The sequence below is a fragment of the Salvelinus fontinalis genome, chromosome 42 (genome assembly GCF_029448725.1).
Source record: "Salvelinus fontinalis isolate EN_2023a chromosome 42, ASM2944872v1, whole genome shotgun sequence".
Lineage (NCBI taxonomy): Eukaryota > Metazoa > Chordata > Actinopteri > Salmoniformes > Salmonidae > Salvelinus > Salvelinus fontinalis.
This window is the reverse complement of record NC_074706.1, coordinates 7,832,193-7,847,857: the sequence shown is the minus strand read 5'-3', so window position 1 is coordinate 7,847,857 and position 15,665 is coordinate 7,832,193. Positions and strand designations below refer to the sequence as shown.

The 15,665-nt window shown below is 44.0% G+C and overlaps 1 protein-coding gene across 1 annotated transcript in view; it reads right to left on the bottom strand.

Moving 5' to 3' along the window:
* Positions 1-4,288, bottom strand: part of LOC129841128 (teneurin-3-like) — a 570,942-nt gene extending 566,654 nt beyond the window's left edge. Inside the window, exon 1 of the mRNA XM_055909241.1 lies at positions 3,876-4,288. The gene's annotated coding sequence lies outside the window, so the exon portion shown is untranslated. The remainder of the gene's footprint in view (positions 1-3,875) is intronic.
* Between the last annotated feature and the right edge of the window lie 11,377 nt (positions 4,289-15,665).

The following is a 15,665-nucleotide window of genomic DNA, read 5'->3' as shown; positions in this document are numbered from 1 at the left end:
GGCCAATCCCTCCCTAACCCCTAACCCCTAACCCGGACGACGCGATGCCAATTGTGCGTCGCCCCACGGACCTCCCGGTTGCGACAGAGCCTGGGCGTGAACCCAGAGACTCTGGTGGCGCAGCTAGCACTGCGATGCAGTGCCCTAGACCACTGCGCCACCCGGGAGGCTATTAGGCTACTTCCCATCCCTATTGATGTGGTAAGCCACTGACTCAGTGAACCTCTGAATAACAGCCAGAATTCAGTCGGCTTGTCAAGCTCCGAGAACTGGCTATCCGAGTCACAATGGAGATAGACAGAGTACCGAGAAACACTGTCAGACAGGGACAGGACAGCGGTCACCGACAGAACAGAGCAGAACAGGCTAAGGAACAATGGGGTCACACAGGTGAGGTTCACCTGACGCAAACGCTGTATGTTAATTCACACACCAGGCCATTGGAGAGACTTCACTGTGAAATGGGCCCAAGCTTCTCTAACTCGACAGGTAAGTCCGTTCGAACCTGGGTCCCCGGATACCACAAGACTGTCAGCGTGCAGAGCTAAAGCCTAGGCATTCGTTTGGGGAGTTAAAGCAAGTCTCCTCACTTTCCTTATCCACCCCTGTTACATAAGATCATTTAGGATATGCTGTCACGATATACCACTGTGATGTTCTGCTCATCAATGTAAAGCTCACAGTTATACTGTATACAGTATCATGAACTGAAGTACGGTGTGGTATTCAAACGACCTATATGAATGTATTGGCTGAGAACCCTGTGGGAAAGAGACTTGAAGAGAATGCTGATCAGCTCTGTAGCTAAATGTTTGCTTTTCTGTCCCTGTATTAATTAGACAAACTTTAATTAGACGGGGTGTAATCCTCAATCAGTGCCCTCCCTGCTCAAAGGTGACTGTGAGACTGTCAGCGGCGCTCACCACACAAACACACAGCTCGCTCACACACCGATCGTTCGCACGCACGCACGCTCGCTCACACGCACACACAAACCGGCTGCAATTAAACCAACTTCAGAAGCCTTTCCTAAAGGTTGGAGCCACCTGAACGCTCAATAAATCTTTAATCCCTCACGTCACTGGTGAGGGCAGTGTGACGGTGACTTCAGAGGATGGAATCAAGCTTCCCCACAACCTCATTTCTTCTCTTTAATATTACTGCAGGACCTGCTATATAGGGCAGACACAAGGCAGACGGTCGGACCAAAAGCTGCCTCGGTCGTCATGTGTTCAGAATACAAACACAGACGTGGCCAAGAAGAATGAATGATTTCTGTGGTAGTACGTGACGGTTGGTTCACAGTACCATTGCAATAGGGATCCATTTGAATCCCAGATGCTCAGGAGACCTCTGGTCAAATGTAGTGCACCATGCAGGGCCTAGGGTGTCATTTGGGATGCGGCCAGGGATTCAAATCGATCCATATTGCAATGTTTGCGTCTCAAGGTGAGAAAACAGAAAAAACAAGGGATCAGCGATCTTGTCATTCATTCTCTCCTTTCCCTTAATGAGCAGAGGTGTAATAAACTAAACAAATCCTGCCCATTGATAATCCATTACACAGTGGAGGAAACTCAGACTTAATCTATCAGGGGACTGTGGTTGTGGAAACAGCCTCTCCGGCGCCCCAGCTGCTATGCCCAATCAGGGGATTTATGCACACACTAACACCAGCTCGGGCTGAAGTATCTTAAATTCTCCCCAAATAAAAAAGTCATTTAATGTTGATAAATATATTCAATAAAAAACAAATTTCCTCCAAAAACTGTTTTCCAGTGGATCCCTCCTTAATTACAACATCTACCTCCTCTCGCTATACACCTCTCTCTACCGCTCTCTCTCCAACCGTCTCTCTCTACCTCTCTCTTTTTCTCACTCTCTCCCCCTCTAAATACCCATCTCTCATCCCCTCTTTCCCTCTCTCTACCTCCCTCCCTCTCCAGCCACCTCATCACCCTACTAATCATGTTGTTTGACACCTGCTCCCCCTCTCTCTAAACCTCTCCATCCCTCTCCCTCCCCTCCATTCCTCTCTCTCTCATCCCCTCTTCTATCCAGCTGCCACATCCCCCCATTGATCACCTAATCGTGTCGTTTGGCACCTGCGCTCTCTCTCCATCCTTCTCTCTCTCCGTCCCTCCCTGTCATGTCAGCCAGGCCTCACTGTCTAATAAAGCATCGTGAAACGACAACAGACCCATCCAGATGTGGGCGCCGTGCCTGTGAGCTGTAGCCTAACTTTAAATAAAGTAGAGCTCCAGGTCAACTATTGATCAGAACGATTGCCCAGTGCTGCATGTACATACACTTGTATGTGAGGAGAAACTGCATCCCATGTACTACGGTCACTACATGTGTGGATGAGCAAGGCTGGTTAGCCTAGAAAATCTATATAGAACCACCATTGTATGTTGTGAACGTGGACAAGACAAGACTATGGTACAGGGTGTTAAACACATTGTCTTCTTCACGCAATTCAGTAGAGTAGCACTAATCCTGTGCGTGTTTTAACTGGCAACCGGTGCTCAACACCGTTGTTATTATTATCACAGATGATTTAGTAAATTAGACCTCTGGGGCCAATATGCAGGACCCACGATGTATAAGCAATAGAGAGATGTTAAAGTTGTGCCAAAACGCGTGACACCAGGGATCATAGACATGATCCATTCGAGCAGCATATGAACGCTGACGATAAGATAGCGCAGTGTGACTTTATATTCATATCTAATCAGTATTCATAGATCACAGTGCTATGTTTGATTTATTTGAGGTGTCATTTATGCTAGGCTATAGAACACATAGGCCTACGGTGAAACGTATAATAGAGAAAAGTTATCAAGGTATAAATAGGCCTGAATTGGTGATCTCGCCAAACAGATGCTGCAGTAGGCTGTTGAGGGGAAATTATAGTTTGCTGCGTTTGACCCCAGGGCCTTCAGAAGTACAAACTATTCAACCAAGAGAAATATTGCAGTAGAAATTCCTTCAACAACAAAAGATCTACGTATAACGTAGGCCTAGTGGCCTTGACCATGAGCCTAAGTCACACTTTCACTTATACGAAATGTATAAAATAGGTTGCTGATGAAAAATGGAAGAAGTAATTATCTTTATAATAGAAAAACTTTAAGTAATTGTAGTCTGCGATATGTGCACCTCACACAGCATCAATACGGACCTATACAGCATACTGTATCCTGAATACGATTATCCATAACTATTTGGTCTATATCAAGAAGGAAACTAAAATGATATATGATCTCTGCTTGGTCAAAGACCACAATGACATATGGCAGCTCGATCTGTCCTGCGCTTCTCTATGCACTGTCAAGGTAGTATCAACAAACAATATTTATTTAGTGATGCAAAAATTCCACAACTGTAAAACCATTGAAAACCTTCCTTGTCACATCAACATGGTACGATGTCAATAGACCCAATTTGACTACATTTGACATAATGTATTATGATGGAAGGAACAAAAGCCTACCCATGTCAAAATTCCTATTCTGGGTATTCAATGGATTTGCTGTCAGAAGGCTGTAACAACATTGACAAAAAATTGTCTTTCATTTCCTATCATTACAATGTCCACACATGCACTACTCTCCCAGTAGCAAGTCTTCATAGGCTACTACCACATCTGCGTAAAACTCCATTTTAGTGCATGTCTTTGGTAAAACCATTAGCTTTGCTAATTATTTTAATGACGCACTCAAGTTCCAATGTGCGTAAAATGTTTGGTGAGAAAAAGGAACGAAACGAAAGAGAACTTCCCACATGTGTCCTTGATCATCTGGAAAGCCTGTTAGAAAACAATTAGGCTACTCGAGTGTAATTGTGCCGTTAATAGACTCAGACTGTCTTACCTTTCCGAGGACCGGGTCTCCTCCACCTCGGCAGTCGGTTGGGGAGCTTCTGCTTTCTTCGCGCAAGGACAGGAGGCGTGCGGGGTAAAGTGAACTGTAGTCGCAGGGAGAGCGATGCTGAAGACCGCTGGTCGGGTCGGAGTAGAAGACAAAGTAAATATGAGGAGCTGTTGGAAATTCTCAAAGGGTCTCAGTCGCTTCTCCCTCTCCACCTTGGCCACCCAACGACTCAGACTCAGTCAGTCCAACGAGCAGTAGTCTTGTGGGAAATCTCTCTGTCGCTATGCTGACACCCCACCCCCCCCGGTGTGGAACAAGACAGCGTGAGAGAATGTGTCACTGTCAGCGTAGACTTTAGACCGAGTTTCTTCCCGTCTGTGTCTGTGTGAGAAGTTCGATGACTTAACTCTCCCGTTGGTTGAGGTGCTCGACGTGGAAACGTACGGATTGTTCAGTGGAGAAACAGAGACTCTCCTCAGCGCACGTCGTTTGATTTTCGCCGGTGATCTGACGCGCGTTGCGCTATCGTGACAGGTTAACTCTGTATGCACCTGAGTTATTGATTAGTAATTACCTCAGCTCAGGTGTTGTTAACCAGGGTTTGTGGGCATAAAGTATATTAACGTTTGTCACATATCTAAATTATCCAGCATTACAGTCCGACAAAATAGTTGTGTAAAATATTTTATCTAAAGTTCATAATGCGATGTACCCTAATAATGTGCAAAAATGCGTTGGCATTGAAAAATATGGAGTTTGTAAATTAGGATATATTGACCAAACCAGATGGTGGAAAATATAGTATTTTGAATTTTGAAAGGAGTTGTGTAACTCAAAGTATTTTATTTAACATAGGCTACAAAATAATATGATTTAATTGGCACTACATAGGCCCACAGACGGTTAATAATTAATGTTCAATTTTAGTCTACCACAAACATATCTTTAATTATAGTGTACTGTTACTCCTCTTCTTAAATTACTTGTTGCCTGACAGATCTTTTATCAATAATTTTGATAAAATGTCGGCTTAAAATGAAATGTAGTAGTTAATTTAACATCAGAAAAAAAAGACTACTCTGACGAGGCACATGCCTCCTATGGCCCTATGGGCACTCACACGCATATGCTTTCACACATCAGTAGGGCCACATCTGAGCATCAGTGACTGTGGCTAATGAGTGATGTCATCTCAGTTGGGGGCCCCTCTGATGCATAGCTTGTCATTTTGTATGATTATTATCAAGGCCTATAGCTTAGTAGTCACAGTTACTGGCATAGCTAATGCAACATGGTCTCATGTCTTTGTGGTCACACATTGACGTTTAGGTGGTTTAGTGGGGCATTCACTTTTTGCAATGTCCTTGATGTGAGAAAGGTTAAGGTTGAGTTGAGAAAGGTTAAGTTGTACTCCATGTCACGCCAGGACATGAAACCCAAAGAGAGTCCATGGCTAATTATAAAATGCATGGCTTTGGTAGGTTTTAATTTGATCTCAGTTCCGCCCCCAGGTTTTGAGGAATCTGCTGTGTGTATGGGGGCTCTTTCTCTGAATGCTGGCAGAGATGGAACAGGACTCAGACTGTAGCAAATGGGTAGGGAGCTAGAGTAGTCCCATCACACACACACACACACACACACACACACACACACACACACACACACACACACACACACACACACACACACACACACACACACACACACACACACACACACACACACACACACACACACACACACACACACACACACACACACACACACACACACACACGTGCTAAGGAAAGACACACACGTGCTAAGGAAAGAGTCTGACACACACAAACACACACGACCCTGTCTCCGTCTGCAATATCCTCTTAACTGTCCCGTAGTGGAAGATTCTCATCATCTTCAGTGTTTGAGTCTGAAAACACACAGACGCCAGGCCCTGCTGTGGTTATTAAAAATCTACATGTTTATTATGCCAGAGAGATGCTTTCCTGCATTCTTTAGCAAGGCATTTTGTGAATACACCGGTACCTCCTCGTAAACTCTGGAGTAACGAGGAAAAACATTGGTGAGAATAATAACTTGGGAGATTGCCTTTATAAGCCTGGATCGCCAAACCGCCCAATAGGGGGCCTGTAGCCGACTCGTCTCAAACAGAGAAAATAAAGTATGCTTTATGTTTATTGAAATTGTTCCCTGATTTGTCTGCGCCCAAATGAGCATCGCTTATGAAAAAGGGGAATGGGGAATCGGGCACAGATGTTTTTCTGCTCTCAACTATTGAAGGACAAGGGATAATTACCATGGCATCCCCACTGTAAAGAAAGAAACACACACACACACACACACACTCTCTCACATACTCTCTCTCTCACACACACACACACACACACACACACACACACACACACACACACACACACACACACACACACACACACACACACACACACACACACACACACACACACACACACACACACACACACACACACACACACACACACACACACACACACACACACCACACACTCTCTCACATACTCTCTCTCTCACACACTTTCTCACACACACACACACACACACACACACACACACACACACACACACACACACACACACACACACACACACACACACACATACACACACACACACACACACACACGCACGCACGCACGCACACACACACGCACGCACGCACGCACACACACACGTGTAGATCTCCTTTTTCGCTGTGGCTGATAGTATTGTCCACAAAGGGCATTTGTTAGTTCTGCTTGGAGGATTATTATATCTCACACTTTTCTGGAAGTCTCTAGCCCCTCTATGATAGCGGTTTGCAGCTGGCCAGCCACGTAGCATTTATTTATTATTTAGAACTGCTCTCTGCCACGAGACAATGCTGCCGGCCTGTTGAGCCAAACAAGGGTTGGAAAGGCCAGATATGTACAAAATAGAAAAGGCAACTGAGGAATTTCAATTGTGTCCGTTCAGGCACAATCATAGCGATATAATTATAAGTCGCAAGTGTGACAGTCTGTCAACAGATTTTTAAAGACATACATACACTTAATAACAAACAAGTCAAGTTAAAATATGGATATTGAAAATGAGCCAAAAATTGAGCGGGTGTGAGTGTGTGTGTGAGTTTGTGTGTGTGTGTGAGTGTTTGTGTGGGGGAGTTTTTGTGTGTGGGAGTGTTTGTGTGTGTGTGTGCACAATTTTGTAAGTGTAAGTGTGTTTCTATGTTTGTGCACGTGGGTGTGATTTCATGCTTATGTATGTGTGTGTGTGTGTCTGTGTCCACACAATTGTGTGCATGTGTGTGTGTCAGGCTTATAAGTATTTATATTCCTATCCAAGTGGAGAGACATTTTTTTGTGTGTTTACTGGCATCAGCCAGGCAGAGTTCTTGGCCTCCTCTCTTCCTCTCCTCCGTCATGGATCTTTGCTTTTGCAATTCAGCAACTGTTGACAGCTTGGACTAGGCTTGACGCTTCCCCACAGATTTGCATCATCTAAAGGAAAACCACCTGATTGGAAATAAATATCAGATGAAACATTTCTACAGCTCTACGGCCTGCGCTCCACTGGTTACTTCCTTTATGGTGTTCGACATCAACAGCACTATTTTAGAATAGTTAGCTTAGGGAGATAGAGAAAACACCATGGTAGAAGTTAGGATACTTGTATACTGTTGGAGAAATGACCATTTGGCAATAGTAATGAGGTAAATTGTTGAGTAGAAAATAATCTAAAGTTAACTTATGTCAATTTATCCGTTTTTAATTGATTGTTTTTCCCTACTGGACTGCAGGTGAACATTATGTAGCTACCTTTCCTTAGATACTCAATGTACAGTTGGCTATGAGCCACTATAAATAAATACTGTCGATGGCTGAAGCTTTTCGGGGCCACAGTAGATAAATGTTACGGGTGTTTGAAATATTATTTTGGACATCAGTGTTGACTCACAGCGTTGTCTGCAGGGCCATGGAAATACAGATGGATGTGTCACAATGTCACCATGTTTCCTTCAGCTGGGAGTGATGATCAGCAGACGTCTGTTTCAACTGTGCAGACACACAAACACACACACATGTACAGGCACATATACACACACACACACATACCAAGAATACAACAGAGATTTTTTTCCCCTCCCCCTGCGGTTTTGTTTTAACTGAAAATATTATAATGACATTTTAACACTTCCCATTGTAGAATGAATGAGCCAACTGATCTAACACAGGATATCATATCAAGGGTATAATGAAAGAAGAGTGGCTACAGTTTACACTGAACGCTCAGTTATTATCTGAATAGCTACAGTACAGTAGTTAGTCCATCACTTGACAGGCCTTTTCATTTGTAGACAATTATTGTCCAGACAGATTGTTCATTATGTTGCCTGTTGCCCATCAGTCTACTGGTAAGTCAGTAAACATCGAGGGTAAGACGTTACAGACGTCTTCTACTGAACAATACAGACACTTCATTATTGTCTGTCCTAATTAGAGATTAGCTGCACTGTAAACATGGAAAATGGAAAGGGTTGACAGATTGTTTACCTCAGTTATGGATGTCAAAAGAAAATGTAAAAGATGCAATTACTATAAAATAAAGAGAGATTTGATAAATGTGTTTACTTGTGACTCTGTCTGTTCATGCTGTTGATGTGTGATTACGATGCGAAGTCAAGTTTCTCCCTGTCAACTTCACCTCACCTCAGTGATGGCCTGTCACCCTTGCTATGTTGTGACATGTCCTGTCTGTATGTGGATATCAACAGGCATCATTGCTATAGCCTGGTTAATCCAGTCTGAATACGTTCAGTTTCGTTTAACCAGGCTACATGAGGCTACTTAGCCTAATTGCGCTCGATGTCAGGCAATGATATCTGACACAGTATCAGTCAATTTTAGTAGTTTTTTTTAACAGGCAAATTAATGATTTCCTCTCCAACTGTATGAGGGCCTCAACTGCTGCTACTCCTAACTCACAAATGGGTTCCCGTGATAGGTTCATTCACCACCCCTGGCCAGTATACAGAGCATGTTAGAATCATGTTACACAGCACAGCATGATAGAAGCAGAGAAAAGGCCGTACTTACTATTGGACAAACAGTTCTTTGAATAAGTAAACACAAAAAGCGGAATGAGTGACATTTTTGAGGATGACAACAATGGTATTGCCAGTAAGAAAAAAACTACATGAAACAGAATCATCCCATTGGTTGAAATATCCATTAACTAATTCCTAAATGCCCAAAGAGGAAGTGAGAATCTGATCCATATCCTTCCCAGCCAATCGCAAGGTTGATCAACGTGGGGTTGCCAAGAGAGTAAAAAAATCCCTAGCCTAACAGTGGATTCAGTTCAGCCACCTCCAAGGTAGCAGTGTGCAAAGCCGTGCAAATCCTCTACAATAGGCCTCCGTAAGTAGTTCGGACTTCCAGGCTGTATCACATCCGGCCGTGTTTGGGAATCCCATAGGGCGGCACACAATTGGCCCAGCGTCGTCCGGGTTTGGCCGGGGTAGGACGTCATTGTAAATATTAACGGACTTACCTAGTTAAATAAAGGCTAAGTAAAAAAAAAAAAGAATTATGATTACATATTGATCTGCTTACACTCAACCGCAAACTTTTTATGATGTTTATCTTCCACAGTCAGAAAGTATTGGTGGGACTCAACTGATTCATCTGTGAAAGTAAAGTACACAAGTCTGAGGGAACAGGGTAAATATACATGAGAAACATGATTGCATGAACTCTTGACCTGGGTACACTTGTAACATATAAATGTAGGCGCGCACGCACGCACGCACGCACGCACGCACGCACCTACGCACGCACGCACGCACGCACGCACACACACACACACACACACACACACACACACACACACACACACACACACACACACAAAATAGAAAACCTCAAATAGTTAACATTGTTATAGAAGTCTGTCTGAGACCCATCGAGCAGCATCGGGCTTCTTTAATCATCCCTGGCGTTCTGACAGAGTGTTTCCCTCCCTCTCCCTCATCCTCAGACACTAGGCTGTAACCTGTCCAGCACAGTGATTTACTCTGCTTGATGGGAGTTTTACTGCCTAATACTGATGAAGTCAACACGCATGCAAATGAGCAAAGAAGAATGTTAGGAGCTGGGGGGGGGGGCATCGGTTTACTGCTGACTTCTGAGATTGAGAAAGGAGCGAACTTGTTTGGGTTTTGACAGTTAGTGTGAAAAGCCAAGCCCAAGCAAGCTAAGCACGGCCCCTCGTCACAATAAAATGAAATGCATGATATGATGTCTCTCAGATATCGATGTGGAGAAAGAAGGAGAGAGTTTGAATAAACATGGCCTTCTTGTCTCTTCTTCAGTGATGCTTGGCCGATGGATTGGATGGCACGCTAGTCTGGGCTTTGGCTAGGCAGGAAGTGATACGATGATTGGTGGAGCGAGTCTGTTTTTCAGATCACCGCTGGAGCCTTTTATTAACCTAATTAATATTTCCTTTCGAGTATCTCTCCATCCCTCCATCCTTCCATCAAAATTATTCCATCTCATCTCCCATACCAGACCATATTTTGAATTGAGGAGACCCCCTGCTGTCGGCCATTTTGCGAGTTTGAAGATAAAATTGAGCTGGCTAAATTCCTCCATCGGCCAGGGGAGAATCAAGGGATGCACTGGAAGTCAAACTAAATGAAACCACACAGCTTGATGAGGGAGATCATAAGAAGGAGACCACAACTTGATGGCTTTCTAGATTGTTCCTTAACTGAATCCATCCATGTGCAGTCTAGCAACATATAAAGACCACAATACGCCACGTAGTGAAGTGAACATACCTCAGTCATTGTCTTCAAGCTGTTGGTTTATCCAATACTGGACTATGCAGTTGAATTTTGAGTTTTATTGAATATTTTATTGCTAAAGTAGAGGAATTAAGAAAAAGGTTGGTGCCCTTTACGAAAAAGAAATATGTTTTATTTAATCTGGGCTTGTAACGTCAAGAATATGCACTTAGGTAATGCACTATTGATAATACAACCAGACAAAACAGAACAGATGAAACAAACCAAAGCTAACAAGCCAGATAGAGTGGAAACGTGCAACTGGCTGCAAAACAGTCCAATTAGCTTTTGCATGGTGATGTTACTTGTTCATAAAACCACCTCATGAAACAACCCCAAAATACCAGAAACATCTCCACAAGCAAAGAAACACGTAACTACCAGAGACAACCCTAAAATACCAGAAACATCTCCACAAACAAAGAAACACGTAACTACCAGAGACAACCCTAAAATAGCAGAAAATCCCCCATAATACCACAAACAGTCAGACGCCTTCCTGGATTTCTGATAGTACAATGTCATATCAAACTCTGACGTGTTGGACAGACGCAGGCTCTCATAAAATATGTGCTTTTCATACTAAAACTCACAAACTATGTATGATAAACGTTTTTTCTACCTGGCATTGTAATATGGTTTTCTGAAAGTAAAAATGACTTTCTATTGTGTCACGGACTGTGTGATAGTCAAAATAAATACTCTGTTTGATATCTTGCTTCTCTTATCCTCTGGTTTTCAATTCACCGTCCTGGACATTTTTCAAATTGCTTTCTGGTGCACTGACTTACACACTCACAGCCTCCGACTGGCTGTGGCTTTCAAGCCAAGGATGATACAAAAAAAAACGAGTACAGTATACATAATAACACTTTATTTGTTCTTAGGATCCTTTTGTGCCCCTATTAGTAAAACCTTTTGTGCTTCTACCTCATTCAAACTTGGAGAACAGTTAGAAGGACATTTAAATTGTGTCAAAACGTCTCTAGAAATGTGAGTATAGAATATGTCGCAACATTTTACGGAACATCACAAACTTAACCAACAAAGCTTTTGAAGTGGGCCAGAAACTATCAGGCACCATCCATCCATCCGTTTAGCTGCATAGATGTCAAAGACACGAGAACCAGATGGATTGGCAGCAACATTTTGTATCTGAAGACGAAGACATAAAGAGCTTGTCAGAGATACGGCTGTTCAAGGCTGTTTTTCCCTCTCTAAAGAAAGGCTAAGAAGCGGCGAGGAGAGGAGAGCGGGAGATGACAGGTTCCTGGGCCATGGCTGCCTGTCCTGTATGACAGAAGAAGATCATTCTGACAAGTTTCTACAAAGTGCCCGGATCAACAGAGCAGCCCCTGTCTCTCTCTCTCTTTCCCACTCGCTCGATGGGCGATCGGCTTACTGGCATTATGTAGATCTGGATTTTGGACCGTGTTGGACTAATGCTGCGCAAATCTGACAGAATGGACATGGATGTCACGCGTGAGGACTTTCCGACAGTAGGAGTTCTTGGGATTTAAAAAGTGAGTGATTTCAAGACAACAACTTTCGCAACACCAGCTAACATCTCTAGGACTGACAGGTGTCCAAGGGGATGTGTGTTTGTGCAGGTTTCACTGCGGATCCACATCAAGTAGTCAGATGTGAGTGGTGAGTGTGTACAAGTTAGCATGCATGTCTGTCCAATAACAAGGTGTCAGTTGTCATCTCTCTATAGACACTCATTGAAGTCCTCTCTGCTGTATGAATCTGTGTGATTCTGACTGAAGTGTGCTCATCTGTTCTCCAAGACACCTCTAACTGTCACAGTGTGTTGATCCCACACTATAGATCATTCTTACTGAGCCCATAGGTGCACAAAGATGTTTGGGGGTGGGGGTGCTGCATTTGTTTCGCTGAGGGGGGGGGGGGGGGGGCAAAGATGTTTTAAAAAAGGTTGACTTCACTACAGACGGCTGTATCGGTCCACAAATACAGGACTAGTAAAGACGCAGTGCACTGCTTTTGTGAGAGAAAACACCCCCCCCCCCCCCCCCCCCCCCCCCAAAAAAAAAACGAATAATAATAATAAAAATATACGATATTTTTCAGGGGGTGCTGCAACACCCTCAGCACTTCTACTTCCCGCGGCTATGACTGAGCCTCAGGCATATCAGGTCTACATGTCCTATGTCATATGAAGTCACCAAGCAGCTTGTTAACCAATCGAGCTGTGGAATCTTCTCACAGAGGTACACGTTCAATGTGTACGTTGGGAAGAGTATAGCTAGCCCCTAATGTGACTCCACTTGTATGCATCAAGGCACGAGTACATACTATACTTGAATACTTGAATACTTAGTATGTTGTGCTTTCCAAGGGAATATCCCATACAATAAAACAAGCAAAGTGTGGGATGAACCCCTCATGTCCTTGATGTACCCGTTGAACCTAAAACAGCTCCGCCGCCTCGCCATAGAAGGGTCGTAACTGAAACCGCTCCACCGCCTCGCCATAGAAGGGTTGTAACAGAAACCGCTCCACCGCCTCGACATAGAAGGGTCGTAACAGAAACAGCTCCGCCGCCTCGCCATAGAAGGGTCGTAAAAGAAACCGCTCCGCCGCCTCGACATAGAAAGGTCGTAACAGAAACCGCTCCTTCGCCTCAACATAGAAGGGTCGTAACTGAAACCGCTCCACCGCCTCGACATAGAAGGGTCGTAACTGAAACCGCTCCACCGCCTCGACATAGAAGGGTCGTAACTGAAACCGCTCCACCGCCTCGACATAGAAGGGTCGTAAAAGAAACAGCTCCACCGCCTCGACATAGAAGGGTCGTAACAGAAACCGCTCCACCGCCTCGACATAGAAGGGTCGTAACAGAAACCGCTCCGCCGCCTCGACATAGACGGGTCGTAACTGAAACCGCTCCACCGCCTCGACATAGACGGGTCGTAACAGAAACCGCACCGACGCCTTGCAATAGAAGGGTCGTAACAGAAAGAAAAACTGAAATCCAGTTTTGGCTGACACTAACAAGCACAATCTCTGCCATCTTGTAGTGGAAGAGAAATAGTGTGTTGAGAGAGGGAAAGAGACAGACACAGAACGAGAGAGGAAAGAGAGAAAAGAGAGAGAGAAATCAAGTTATTAACCTGGTCCAGAGGGAGTGAGAGGTTGAGGGCAAAGGAGAAGGGAGGTGAGATGGGAGAGTTGTCCGCCCATCCGCCCGCAGAACATCCCCTCTCCACTGGTTCACAACAGGATGGATTGAGGGAGGAGAGGAGAGGAGTGCAATATGAGGACAGGAGGATGGATGGAGGAGAGATAGAGGATAATAATTAACACCCTCTCCCCTCTCCACTCACCTGAGATCCAGGGATTAAGTGGAGCTGGAAGAAGCTGACGGAGGCGAGGAAAGAGGGAGAGGGGAGGGAGAAAGGAACATAAAACTATGCCACCAAAAGCAACATAAAACTCAACATCCCAATTAGGATCTGGCTAAAAAGACTTCAATCAGCTGTCAAATCCATTTCCCTCTATGGGTGTACGGTCTGTCGTCCACTCACCAACCAAGAATTCACGAAATGGGACAAACACAGAATTCTGCAAAAATATACTTTGCTTACAACACAAAACACTAAACAATGCATGCAAAGCAGAATCATGACTATACCCTCTAGTTATCTACATCCGGTAAAGAGCTGGTTCTGGGGCTCTGTTCACAAACACAAACAGACCCCACAGAGCCCCAGGACAGAAACACATTTAGAACCAACCAAATTATGAGAATGCAAACAATAACTAGTTGACACACTGGAAAGAATCAACCAAAAAACTGAGCAAACTAGAATGCTACCTGGTCCTAAACAGAGAGTACACAGTGGCAGAATACCTGAGCACTGAGGCTGACCCCAAATTAAGAAAATCCTTGACTATATACAGACTCAGTGAGCACAGCCTTGCTATTGAGAGAGGTCGCCATAGGCAGAAAAGAAGGCTATGTGCCAACTATCCACAAAATGAGGTGGAAATTGAGCTACATTGCGTAACCAAATGTATGGCCACATTAGAGACACACATTTCCCACAGATCACACAGACCCACAAAGAATTTGAAAACAAATCAAACATTGATAAACTCCCATAGATGTTAGGTGAAATACCGCAGTCTTCAGTCACAGCAACAATCTTTGTGGCCTGTTGCCATAAGAAAATGACAACCAGTGGAGCACAAACAACATTGTAAATACAACCTATATTTATCTGTTTATTTATTTTACCTTTCATACTTCAACTATTTTCAAATTGTTACAAAAATGTACATAGCCAATAATAGAACATTTGAAATGTCTAATCTTTTAAAAAGTTTGTCTGTGTAATGTTTGTTTATTTCCCTTGTTTATTGTCTATTCCATTTGCTTTGGCAATGTAAACATATGTCTCCCATGCCAATAAAGCCCTTTGAATTGAATTGAATTGAGAGAGAGAGAGAGAGAGAGAGAGAGCGAGAGAGAGACAGAGAGAGAGAGAGAGAGAGAGAGAGAGAGAGAGAGAGAGAGAGAGAGAGAGAGATGGTGGTAGAGAGAGAGAGTGGAAGAAGCGGTCTCGGAGATGGTGGTAGAGAGAGAGAGAGTGGAAGAAGCGGTCTCGGAGATGATGGTAGAGAGAGAGAGAGAGTGGAAGAAGCGGTCTCGGAGATGGTGGTAGAGAGAGAGAGCGTGGAAGCAGCGGTCTCAGAGATGGTGGTAGAGAGAGAGAGAGTGGAAGAAGCGGTCTCGGAGATGGTGGTAGAGAGAGAGAGAGTGGAAAAAGCGGTCTCGGAGATGGTGGTAGAGAGAGAAAATCTATCTCTGTTCTTCTCAGTTGGATGTTATGACCTTTCTATTACAATGCTTCATTCCTTAGTGGTAACATTCACAATTCACAGCCAGAGGTAGATATGTT